The 12,091-nt window shown below is 35.5% G+C and overlaps 1 long non-coding RNA gene and 1 other non-coding gene across 2 annotated transcripts in view; one reads left to right on the top strand and one right to left on the bottom strand.

Annotated features, from left to right (window-relative positions):
• LOC140151855 (uncharacterized) overlaps window positions 1–3,019 on the bottom strand; it is a 28,173-nt gene extending 25,154 nt beyond the window's left edge. The window contains exon 1 of the long non-coding RNA XR_011858980.1: window positions 2,917–3,019. This is a non-coding gene — a long non-coding RNA (uncharacterized lncRNA). The remainder of the gene's footprint in view (window positions 1–2,916) is intronic.
• Window positions 3,020–3,598: 579 nt separating this feature from the next.
• Trnas-gcu (transfer RNA serine (anticodon GCU)) lies at window positions 3,599–3,680 on the top strand. The gene has a single exon. It is a non-coding gene; the product is annotated as a tRNA-Ser (tRNA).
• Window positions 3,681–12,091: the final 8,411 nt, after the last annotated feature.

Genomic DNA, 12,091 nt, shown 5'->3' with positions numbered 1-12,091 from the left:
TTCTTCAAGCCATGATCATTATTATGTTTCGGATCCAATATTTTCACACATTTGGACTCATCAAAACATAATAATGCTTGCAATAGGATTCACATGAGCATTTAATCAAAACTTTAACCAAATTTGTCACATGCACACCTGTACAGCTTTCAAATCAACCTGAGAGGTAGTCATAACACATGTCAAAGCTGTTCCAGTTATTCAAAACGATAAAAGTATCTTGGATCAAAGATTGAAAGCTGAATATTTGTGTATTGAAGCGCACATACAATCCTGTGGACCTATTTTGAAGGCTCAGATTGCACTAGAGAGCATCTAATCCCTGAGGGCCCTTAAGCGGGCCCTGCACCCCAGCCGTAAGGACTTCAAGGTTCGCACTCGTGATGTGCACTACGCGCACATATAATCCTGTGGACCTGCTTTTTTAAAAGAAGTTATCAAAAATTATCAAAAATTTACAATTTGTTATCTTTAGTGTGCAGAAGTATAATTTGTGTTTACCTCATTCCTGAATAGTAAAAATGCACTGGGTGGTATCTATGTATTTCTACTAGGCCTATATGATAGGGGGATGATGTAAGTTTACACAAATTATAGTTTAGTACACAAATTGTAAATTTTTCATAATTTTGTAACATTTTTTTCAAATTAACTATGAAGATGCTAGAACATCAAAATAGGTCCATGGATGGGTTGTTCACTGAAAAAATAGAAAAACCACTAAAAATATTTAAAACCATTTTTCACAGGAAATTGTACATTTTTTCAATATCCCCAGGTTAGAGCAAGATTCTGGGTTGGGGTAAAGGTTACTTTGGCTAAGATTAAGTTATGGTTAAGGTTTGGAGGATGGCTCAGACCTGCCAACCCTGAAAGTCAGAACGTTATGAGGCAGAATGAGGGACACAATAAACAGGTGGGGTTTAACTTGAGCAGGAGTGACCCCATTCTGATGATCAAGTGAACTGGCCCTCAAGTTTCCGCAATGATCTTTGGAATAAGGAGCACGTACCAGCTGTGACATCAGCTTAAAATGCGCTGACTAGCCCTGTGTAGTTATGTATAATTTACACTGTCCACACATTGTTGAGCAGCCATAGAAATTGCAATGGCCGGCGCTACAGCTCATTGACCATGTTGAAGATAGCCGATCACCGGAAAAGAAGGGAGCAATTTTTCTCAAAAATAGTGCTGAAATATTAATATGAGCACACTTAAAATGTGACATACTAGTCCTATGAGAATTATGCTACCAACAAGTATAGTACCGTATTCATTCCAATAAGCGCCCAGGGCGCTTAACAAAGTCATTTTGGGTAGGCGCTTATTTTTTAAACGGTTTACCAAATTTTTCGTAAGTGGTGTTGATTAGAGACAAATTTACGTATGTTATAAAAGGGTCCTGAGATGTTCTAGTAGCTTTTCTGATGTAGAAAATGTATTGCAAGTTTACATTGTACACAGTCCTCCTGCTATTTCACTGTATCGACGTCTATCTGTCACTTCATGGTACCCTTTAGCAAATTGGACATTTCCTGGGTGGGCGCTTATTGGGGCATGGGCGTTTATTGGAATGAATACGGTACTATAACAGAATGGTAGGTAAAGTTAGGTAAAAGAGGGTTATTTCTGGGTATGTTTATCATGCTTTATTGTCACTAGTGGGAAGCGCAGGTCCCCGCTAGATGAGTAAATGGGAGCATTCACTAAAATAGTAATTACTGAACAGGTAGTCTCACTGAAAAGGTAAATTTTATTTATCTAAACCTGCCCCTCCTTAGGCCTACATTTCCTTTTTAGCATCTTTCTTTCTTTTTAGTTTCTTCTACAGGCCAATTTTGTTCCATTTTTTTTATTTTGCTGCTTTTAGCTTATGATTTTAGGTTACAATTTGCTCGAGAACTCTAGCCAAGAATCAAGAATTTGCTCACTGATAGCTTCACATTCTAGGCTAGAGACCATTGCATTCAAAATCTAGTCGGATTCGCTGAAGCATGACACTGTGTAAAGCAATGAAAGTTCAGAAGTAAACACAGCCGATCACGATAGGCAATTGCATCAAAAATATTGCTAAAATTACACTTATTTTAGACTGTCCAAAATACACAAATTTTGCTCAAAAGATACAGTTGACTCATCAAACTTTCATCCAAATTTTAACATTAACAGAATAAATAACCTCTGGTGTAAAAAAATTGCACCGCTGTTCGACCGAAAAACCATAGTATTAGTAAAGCATCGAATGCGTAACTATCGTGTGCAAATTCGAAGCTAGAGTTCTAGAGTAAGTTACAATGTAGTTGGTTATGCGCACCAGTGCGCATGAGTCAAGTGGTGTGTACTCTGACGCGCTAATAACCAATTCTTGACCATTTTCAATCGCATAAAGTTTAAACAAGTTCCTGTATATTCCTCTCGTATGAATTTGGTGACATTTATATAGAAACTGACCGAGCCTTTTACATACAACTTTTCACTCTTTATAGTAAGATTATAATTACGTGGTCTTACTTAAAAATGCCCCGAAATTAGATATGAACAAACATTAGCCACGAATGCGAAGGCCCCGGCAAGGCCGGCTCTGTGAGCAAATTCATTGTATTACTAAACCTATAAACTTTCATCCAAATTTCAACATTAACACAATAATAAATTAACATTGGCTTGCAAAAAATGTCAATGTTGTCCGACCGAAAAACGATGAGCAACGTAAAAAAACTAGCATCGAATGCGTAATTATCGTGTGCAAATTCGAAGCTAGAGTCTTAGTCGTGAGTTCTCGAGTACGAGTAAAGCTTCATTTCAATGAAATTTTCATGACTCATGTGGATCATTCATGTGCAGCCAGTGTGTGCTAATTCCATTCTAAACAATTTGAATTTTAATTCAAAGAACGCATAATGTAATGATACTTACAGTTTTGATAGTAAGACCCAATCGACAGTTTTCAATGATTTTTGGACTGAGACTTCGGTCTTTTTTCCTTCTTCAAAGTGTGTGTATGTGCTAGCCTGATAGGTTCAGTTTGTGATGTTTGTTGCAGGAAGTTTATTGTGAACCGCCCGTCACCCAAAACTTCGGCGACGTATTAGTAACAATTCTTCCCGGGAGGCATCCTGTGCGTCAATTCACTAGTTTCAGGTTTACAGTAACCTTACCCAGTGTAATTGATAATTGATTGACGTTTTGGCAGTAAATCTAGAACCACCGAATGCAATCTCAAATTGAATTTTTATATTAGTTTTTGTAATAATAAAACAATAATCTTCGATTTATTGTTAACAAAATATATCATTTTACTAAAATTAAGATAAGTAACCATTTATATAACTAAATTAATGCTATTTTATGTATTGAATTTAGGCACTAAAAAAACTCACACGTGCATTTGTTTACATTTTTACGGCACGCATAAATTATGACAATATCCACCTATAGACACTTTATATGCTAAATTCTTGTGGAAAATTAATAATACGGTGGTTGGTAAAGCAAGAATAATTTTAATTTTACAGGAATACTGCTTTGAAAGCATCCTAGAAAAAAGTCCGTTTGTTGCATAGGATATAGTCAATGCATTTTGCCTCCCTGTCATCCTGACGAGGTGGCCGAGTGGTTAAGGCGATGGACTGCTAATCCATTGTGCTCTGCACGCGTGGGTTCGAATCCCATCCTCGTCGCATCTTTTTTTTTCCTCTTCTTCCTATTATGCGTGCTGTATCTCCATTTTGATTTCCGAAAGTAATTTTACCAATTTGACAGCAATGTGACAATATATTTTTTAACATCTTTTCAAAAATAATTCACTTTTCCATATTAAAAAAAAACACGAGGTTGCGTTTGTATGATAGTGGTCATTTCCCGGGGTCATTTCTTATGAATATAGTGATTAATTTATTTTTTCGTTTATTTATTTATTCATTCTCATTCATTATTTATTCATTTATTTATTAATCGTATTTATTTACTTTTTTATTCTATTATTTATTTCAGTATATTTATTCTAGGTCTATATATTTATTTATGTAATAAAGCATTTATCTATTTATTAATTTATTTATTCATCATTCATTCATTCATCTATTATTTATGATTCTATTATTATTAATTAATTAATTAATTAATTAATTAATTAATTTATTTATTTATTTATTTATTTATTTATTTATTTATTTATTTTATATTTATTTATTTATTTATTTATTTATTTATTTATTTATTTATTTATTTATTTATTTATTTATTTATTTATTTATTTATTTATTTATTTATTTGTTTATTTATTTGTTTATTTATTTATTTATTATTTATTTATTTATTTATTTAATTTATTTACTTACTTACCAGGGTGAACAGCTACCATTGTAACAGAGGGACATTCTATAGCAACTTGAGTTCAATAACCTACATTCAACAATCCACAGTTCAAGTTAAATTCATGAGTCTTGGAGGATGAGGTTTTGTACCCAACACAAGGAAGGTCATTATATGAATGTAGAAATCTATTGGGGTTAAGGAACTGTGCCCTATCAAGGATGTTTGAGATGCTAACGCTATACTGGACTTGCCTTTTCATATTTAAGGTGCTATAAACTGAAAAACGATTTTAGGGACGATCTGAGATTTCATTTAATGGTATGAAGCGACACACACTCCGCAATGTTATTTACTGATTGCCATCATAAAAGTCTGGCAATTAGTTTTTTTTAATCACTAACAGAGTGCATGGAGGCAACACAATTGTTTCCATGGTTGCAGGGAAGTGAAGCTTTTTCACTTTTTTTTATTGGGCCCCAGTGTCAGAACAAAAATCACTGAAAATGTCTAACAGTATTTTCGGTTTTTCCCTTATTTATTTAATATAGCATCCTCCTTTTATGACATGGACTTGGACTGGTGGATCCACGAAAAAAGCTTTAGGCCTATTCCCAAAATGTCAGTTTATTCCGATTTTGGCGGCGTTTGCGAGTTATGCATGATTATGTGTATTACTAATTTATTACCGTGGTATTACACTGCTCCAGTGCCACTTTTGTAATTTCGTCCACTAAGCGAATTAATCTGCAAGAAATTTTTTGTACATAAATATTATGTAGCCAGCAATTTTTTGTACATAAATATTATGTAGCCAGAGGTTTGGTTCCCAGTGGTATAAAAATGACTTATTTTGAGAAAAGTGGGCGGGGTGAGGTTGTGGATCACGAAATGCCCTTTTACAATGGAGCTTTTAAAGGTTGACTAAATATTATTTATTGATCGAGGCAGCCAAAAAGATCGCTTTTCATTATCTAAATCAATATATTATTGAAAAATAACATGTACCTTGAGTCTACAAATCGTATACATTGTACCGGGTGTCCCAAAAAGGTTACATTTAGATTTTTGAAAATAATTTAAGTTAAAAATATAAATGTCCTCTTGACCTTTTCATGACATCTACGTATACTAGTACCCCTGTGAATGTCAAGTTCACAACTTCACACATTCCTGCAAGCTGTTTACGTGACATATTACAAAACGAGGTTCCGTCCGGCAACCGTTGGCGCGGGGGTATTTGAGTGGGCCCAGCCATAGCATGGCTGATGCAGTATTTTAGTCAGATGAACGGATAATAAAACTCATTCAGTTTTATTTCCAAGTTTTAATTCAGTCAGAAATAAACAATATTCTTACAATAATAGGCCCATATAACGCAGCAGCGATTTCAACTCAATAAAACCCAAACAAAGCCTAAATGCAAAAGATTGGTTATTAATTTCACTATGTTGATGACAGGAGGTACAGCGTGCAGAAACGCCTTCTCTTCTCTATCGTCCTTTACTTGTTACCGCCAAGAGTCTCAAAGCTCCAAAACTGATGTAATTCTAGTGTTCAGTATTTTGTTTCTTTTGTGCAATAAGTTCAACCCTCAAACCCTAAAAGAAAAATAAAAGTAATAAAGAAAAAATATGAAAACTAAGGTGTGTTTGTGTTTAACTTTCGTTGTGCAATATTTTAATGGTAATAGCCACTCTTGACACCCCTGTTACCTTTCGCTCATAAGTTACGTTTCTTTTAAGATATGGGGTTGAAACTTAGCAATCTATTAACAGAAGGATGAATAAATAATATCTGAAAAAATGACAGTGTTATGTTGCATGCGGTTCAATTTCTACATGTAACCTTTTTATGGGACGCCTTGTACTTTAAAAACATGTTGTTGTTAAGGGGGTACTACACCCCTGCCCAATTTTGTGCCTATTTTTGCATTTTTGTCAAAAATTATAGCGCATTGGGGACAAGTAAGATATATATATTATAGGGGCAAGGACTACAACTACTGCACTGGAAATTTTATTTCAGCACAGAAAACAGTTGTGGAGTTACAGTCAAAAATGAGGGAAAACCAATATTTGATCAATAAATCAATAACTATTTGCTTTGAGTTGCTGAATTTTCAGTGCAGTACTTGTAGTCCTTGCCCCTATAATATCCATATCTTACTTGTCACCAATGCGCTATAATTTTTGAGAAAAATGCAAAATTAGGCACAAAATTGGCCAGGGGTGTAGTACCACCTTAATGAGTTATATGTGCGTTTTAGAAAGGTGATGTGGTTCACAAAATGTTCAAATCTGCCTGAATGCTTGATGCGTGAATAAAGCACAAAAAGAAACCAGCTGAAGTGATATTGATTGACGTCTGATTTACTACTACACTGCAAAAACAAGTGTTAATACATTAACACTATTTGAGCAACACTTTTTAAACATGTTAAACCGTTAATGTGTTAAAATATTAACCATTATGTGTTAAAATATTAACACTTTTACACTTTTATTAACACATTAACACTATGATTAAATGAGGATGTTCATTTTTAAATGCTTTAACACGTTAACACCACTTTCCAAAAACAAGTGTTAATATATTAAGTGTTACTTTTTAAACACGTTAAACCGTTAATGTGTTCAAATATTAACATTTGTGTTTATATTTTAACACACAATTGTTAATATTTTAACATAAATGTTAATATATTAACGGTTTAACATGTTTAAAAAGTGTTGCTCAAATAGTGTTAATCTATTAACACTTGTTTTGCAGTGTACCAAGTAGGCCTACCAATCAGTTGGACTGGGCGCTGTACTGGTCCACTTCAGGTTCAAGTAGGCCCCTGCCCTGGCCACATATAGAACGCATGAGTAGGTCTACACATAAAATGCCTTCCTATACATTCGAAGAATAATCGATGTAGCGACAAGCTCAGTTGTTACATGTATAGAGGCACTAATATGGCATTCCAGTATTTCAAACATTTTTTTTTTAATCAAACAATAAAGTTTTCATTTGGAAATATTCTTTTTAATAGTATATGATATGAGAAGCAAAAACGTGTATAACAGTGCCCCGGTTTGGTTACTAGTATTACTACAAATCATTATGTTTTAGTAGAAGCAAAAACGATTACTATGGCCAGAGTTCTAGTATAGGGCTAGTTCACACTAAATTAAAAAAAATATATCGGGTAATGCGTCTCGATCGATCGAAATTCCATGTTTAGTATATCGCAGCGAACAAAATGATGTCATATCAGTTTTATTGCTTTAAATTAGTGGGGACTTTTTTTTTGATGTGTTTATTGATATTCTGGTCAATGATTCTCTTGTAATATCGATGGCACACTTCATTCAGATCAGATCAATACTATTCATACTGGGAATATGACTAAGCTTGCTTCTGTTTGAAAGCAAGTTTGGTATTATCGAGTCTGGTCTGCTATGTAACCAAGCAAAGCCGACTACAAAAGCTTACAAAGGTGTTGGGGTATACGGATTCGCACCATGCATTTAATCAGGGACCGTCTGTAATTCAATTGAGTTTGATGCCCATGCCTGACCATAAATTGCTGGTGAAGTGCAATGATTGATTACAGAACCATTCATACTATACTGTTTTATTGTATTATAAGGCTGAGTTCACATAGAAGTATACGGTATACGGTATTCGCTATACGAAATACGCTCATTCGATCAGGCTGAGTTCATAGGAGTATACTATGTGAACTCAGCCTGATCGAATGAGCGTATTTCGTATAGCGAATAGCGAGTATGTCAGTTTACCCATTTTCTTCGTCTTATCAAATGCCTGTAACTTTACTTCTTGAGGTCACATTGCATTCAATGAGGTGTCATAATGTGCAGAATTAGATAGTGCATCTATTAAAATTTAATAATTTACCCACATATGGTTTAGGTTTTTAAAATTTGGACGGTATACGCTGCACTAAAATCGCACACGCGCGATTCCCACTATACTATACTAAACGCAGGTATACGGCCTTTTCGAATAGCTCTTATGTGACCCGGTACTATGAAATTACCTTGCTCGAATTAAGCTATACGCGTGCACCTACAAAACGTGCATCGTATACCCGAATAGTATACTTCTATGCGATCGTAGCCTTATGTGACCCGGTACTATGAAATTGCCTTGCTCGATTTAAGCTATACGCGTGAACCTGCAAAACGTGCACCGTATACCCGAATAGTATACTTCTATGTGAACGCAGCCTTATGGGACATTCACCATGGGGCCTCCTGAAGGACATAATTTTATTTTAACATGAAGATGGCTGAGTGTCATAAGTGTCGTTGTATTGCATACCCTCTATATAATGTGAAATATTCACGAGTACATGCATTTACAATTCCCTCCAAGTTGACACAAAATATTAAGGGCAACTTCGTTAACTTGAATCCCAGTTAAACCTTTTATAATGGTTCTTTTCAAAATCACTAAAATAACCAATGCTGCATGAGTAGGCCTAATCAAACTTTGGATCATTTCCCCCTTTGCAACAATCGTTGCTAGGTATTTGGATTTTCCCCGGGTAAAAATGGTCGAATGACAATTATTTTATAATATCAATCAATCACACCCGGGCATTAAAACCCCAGCCCAAGATGACTCTTCAAGATGATTTAACTTGCCAAACTGGTGGGTTTCCGAAATAGTCCGGATACATCAAGAAGATATCAAAATTGTAGTACGTGTGAATCTGTAATTTCAGATATAGTATCCCGAGCACAGCAAAAGTCGAATATGATTATTATTCTATTCACTGTTATCTTTATAGACCATAGTTTTGTTTACTTATTGTAGGTTTGCGTCATACATGCATCAAATCTCATGAATACCTCAATGAACTGTGATAGTTTATTGCATAATACACCAATCCTAAGAACTTTATATGTAGTTTGATCCAGTGAGATTGATCGTACTTTCTGGTGGACAAAGAAACACTCAAGCTCATTAGTAAGTGTTTATCGCTCGTCGCCTATACTGGAGTATAAAACAAGCACAAAAGGGGAGTAAAGTGGGTGTGACCAATCAGCATTCAGAACGTGCTGTTCTCCATTTAGTTTTAAGTGAAATCATACACTCCTAGAAGTACACCCTCTGTTGTCGAACTCGTTCGACACAAATAGAGGGCGAAAACATTTTTCATCGACGGTATCTTATTTTTAGTCACTTTAAGGTGATACTACCCTACTTTGAGTTAAAAAAATACTTTTCGTGTTGACACTACGGATTATATATTCGTACTTTTTGGTGAATATATAAGCAAGTTGTGATTAGAACTTTAAATGTGGTGCTAAAGTGTAAGCCTTTCCTCACATCGATGAGTAAGAAAGGTGGCCAGGTTTAGGGTTCTTGGCTGTAAAACGTCCCCTAGCAATCACAACTCATTATTAAGGAAATCAAAGTCCGAATGATTTGTGATTATTTTTTTCCTCCCGAGTCATTATTATAGGGGCGCTTTTACAAAATCGTAGGCAGTAACACATGCTGTACCCAAAAAGGACCACAGGCTATGCTACACTGGTCTCGTTACAGTCTCGGTCCTAGCCGGATTATGCCCCCCTTTTCGTCACCAAGGCTACGATTTCATCTGAGATTAGTATACTAGTCTCAGGATTTCATAGGTTTGTTACAAATATGATTGTGCAAATGAAGTCATATTTTTCCACCATGTTGCTATATTGCTCTTTAATCCATATAAAAACAGGGAAATCTGTTCCAAACTTCCAACTGAACAGCAAGGAACCGAAGGATGGATCGACAAACAATCCCGGGACAACAATCAGAGTGTTTATAGTGAATATACCGAGTTTTGAGTAGGCTATACCGTATACGAGAACATTATCGTACCTTTGCAATGACACCGATGTCACATGATGAGTAAATATTGTGGCGCAAGCTATCCCGGCGAGCTATATATCATGATATATAAACAGCTCGAACAGAATGATCATGGCGGCGAACATATGTAGCTTCTCAGTTTGGATAACTCTTGTGGGTGAGAAGCGTTGCGCGCATCCTACGCCTCATGAAGAAGCTGCTGCTTCCGGTAATACAGCGAACAATTTATCCTGTGTTTAAAGTGCAAATATCTCGCGCCAATATCCATCGGTTGAGAAGGATATATTGATGTGCGGCACATGCAAATACGGCTAGTGTTTATAGTGAGCAAGTTTCCGGATAATGTCTGACTAGCCGACTGGATATAAATTATACCGCAATGTACCGCACATCTGCTCCCACTATAAACACGCTGAAAGTCCACTAGCAATGGATAAAAAATAGGCTGAGATGACACAAGATCTAATGGAGGAATAACACACAATATGTATAAACAAAGTTAAAGGCCGTCGTTTCGAAAAGACACATCTTTTCAATTTCAAGGAATAAAATTAGAGACGGTCTGCTCCCAATGCAGTGGAGACCAGCTCTAATCATAAACAGCAAGGGATAAAAAGCTGCATTGCTTCAAACATTGATTAAGCAGCAGAACATAAAAGAAATCTAAATAACAGTGGAGGATTGAGTGGGTTCGGAAAGGTGTGAACAACCATAACACTAACAGCACTATGGAGAGCCAAATGAGAAAAAAGACTGGGAAAAGGCACTACAAATATAGATGGCCAAGCAGGTCACAAAGGGGGGAAATCGACAAGGGTAGGGAAATTCAAAAAATAAGCAAACAATCTAATTAAGGGCTATCATTTTTTCTTCGGAGGGGGTTCCCAAATATACTGGGGTCATAAAGTTTTGGAAAGAAAAATGGGGGGGGGGGGGGGGGTGTCATAGAATTTTTGATGATTTTGATTTCAAAATGTACGGAGTCTCACTATGACTGCAAATAGTGTGTTTATTTTATTCAAAATGATTGATTTCAATGCAATAATTTTAGCCTGTTTATCGGGTAAGGTGTATTATTCGGTGGTGGTGGTGGTGGAGGATCATAAATCAGTTGTTTGTTGCCGTAATAGGGGGTCGCAATTTTATTGACGTTGACTTTTCGTAAATTTGGGACCGCCCTCCCCTCCGAAGAAAATTATAGCCCCTAAAAGAATGTATTTGAATGGGGCTTCAACTTCGTCAGTACTGCCGTTTTCTTTGTTTTTGCCAAATTTTTCATTTCAAAAATACCACATGGCAATTTGAATGACTTACCGTATCCTTCACTTTTAAGCAATATAGGCCTAAACAATTTTTTTCCACTTGTGCTGGGATCACTGAATGGGTCTTTAACAACTGAACCAGTCACCAATGCTTCAGATATATTGACCAATAAAGTTACCCGGCTGATAAAACTTACATAAATTGACAGAAAAATATCAAGATCAAAGTGATAAGTGAGAAAGTATATTCATGCTGAATTTGAAGGAACTGCCATAGCAAGAGTTTGTTTCCAAAAAGGCGCAAAATCCAATGTGCCTTTTGTCACATTTATTGGTACATTTTAACATTTTTAAGTTTAGATGACATAACAATTGGAATGTTTGGTTATAACTTTCACTATAACTATTTTCAACATCATTTTGTCCATTAAAAATTCTCCAATGCAAAGTTATAAAATGGCTGCCATTGGATCCAATGCAAAGTTATAAAATGGCTGCCATTGGATTTAGCTCCTTTTGGAACAAAAAATATAATTTTCTTTTATGTTTATTATATTCTTCTTCACACGTGGGAGGTTAAAGAGATTTGCAGTTATTTTTTTTAAGATAACCAAAAAATGGTTATTTTCTAGTGAATTAGCAAA

Source organism: Amphiura filiformis, chromosome 5 (genome assembly GCF_039555335.1).
Source record: "Amphiura filiformis chromosome 5, Afil_fr2py, whole genome shotgun sequence".
Classification (NCBI taxonomy): domain Eukaryota; kingdom Metazoa; phylum Echinodermata; class Ophiuroidea; order Amphilepidida; family Amphiuridae; genus Amphiura; species Amphiura filiformis.
The sequence above is the reverse complement of the archived record's forward strand: the minus strand, read 5'-3'. Positions and strand labels throughout refer to the sequence as shown.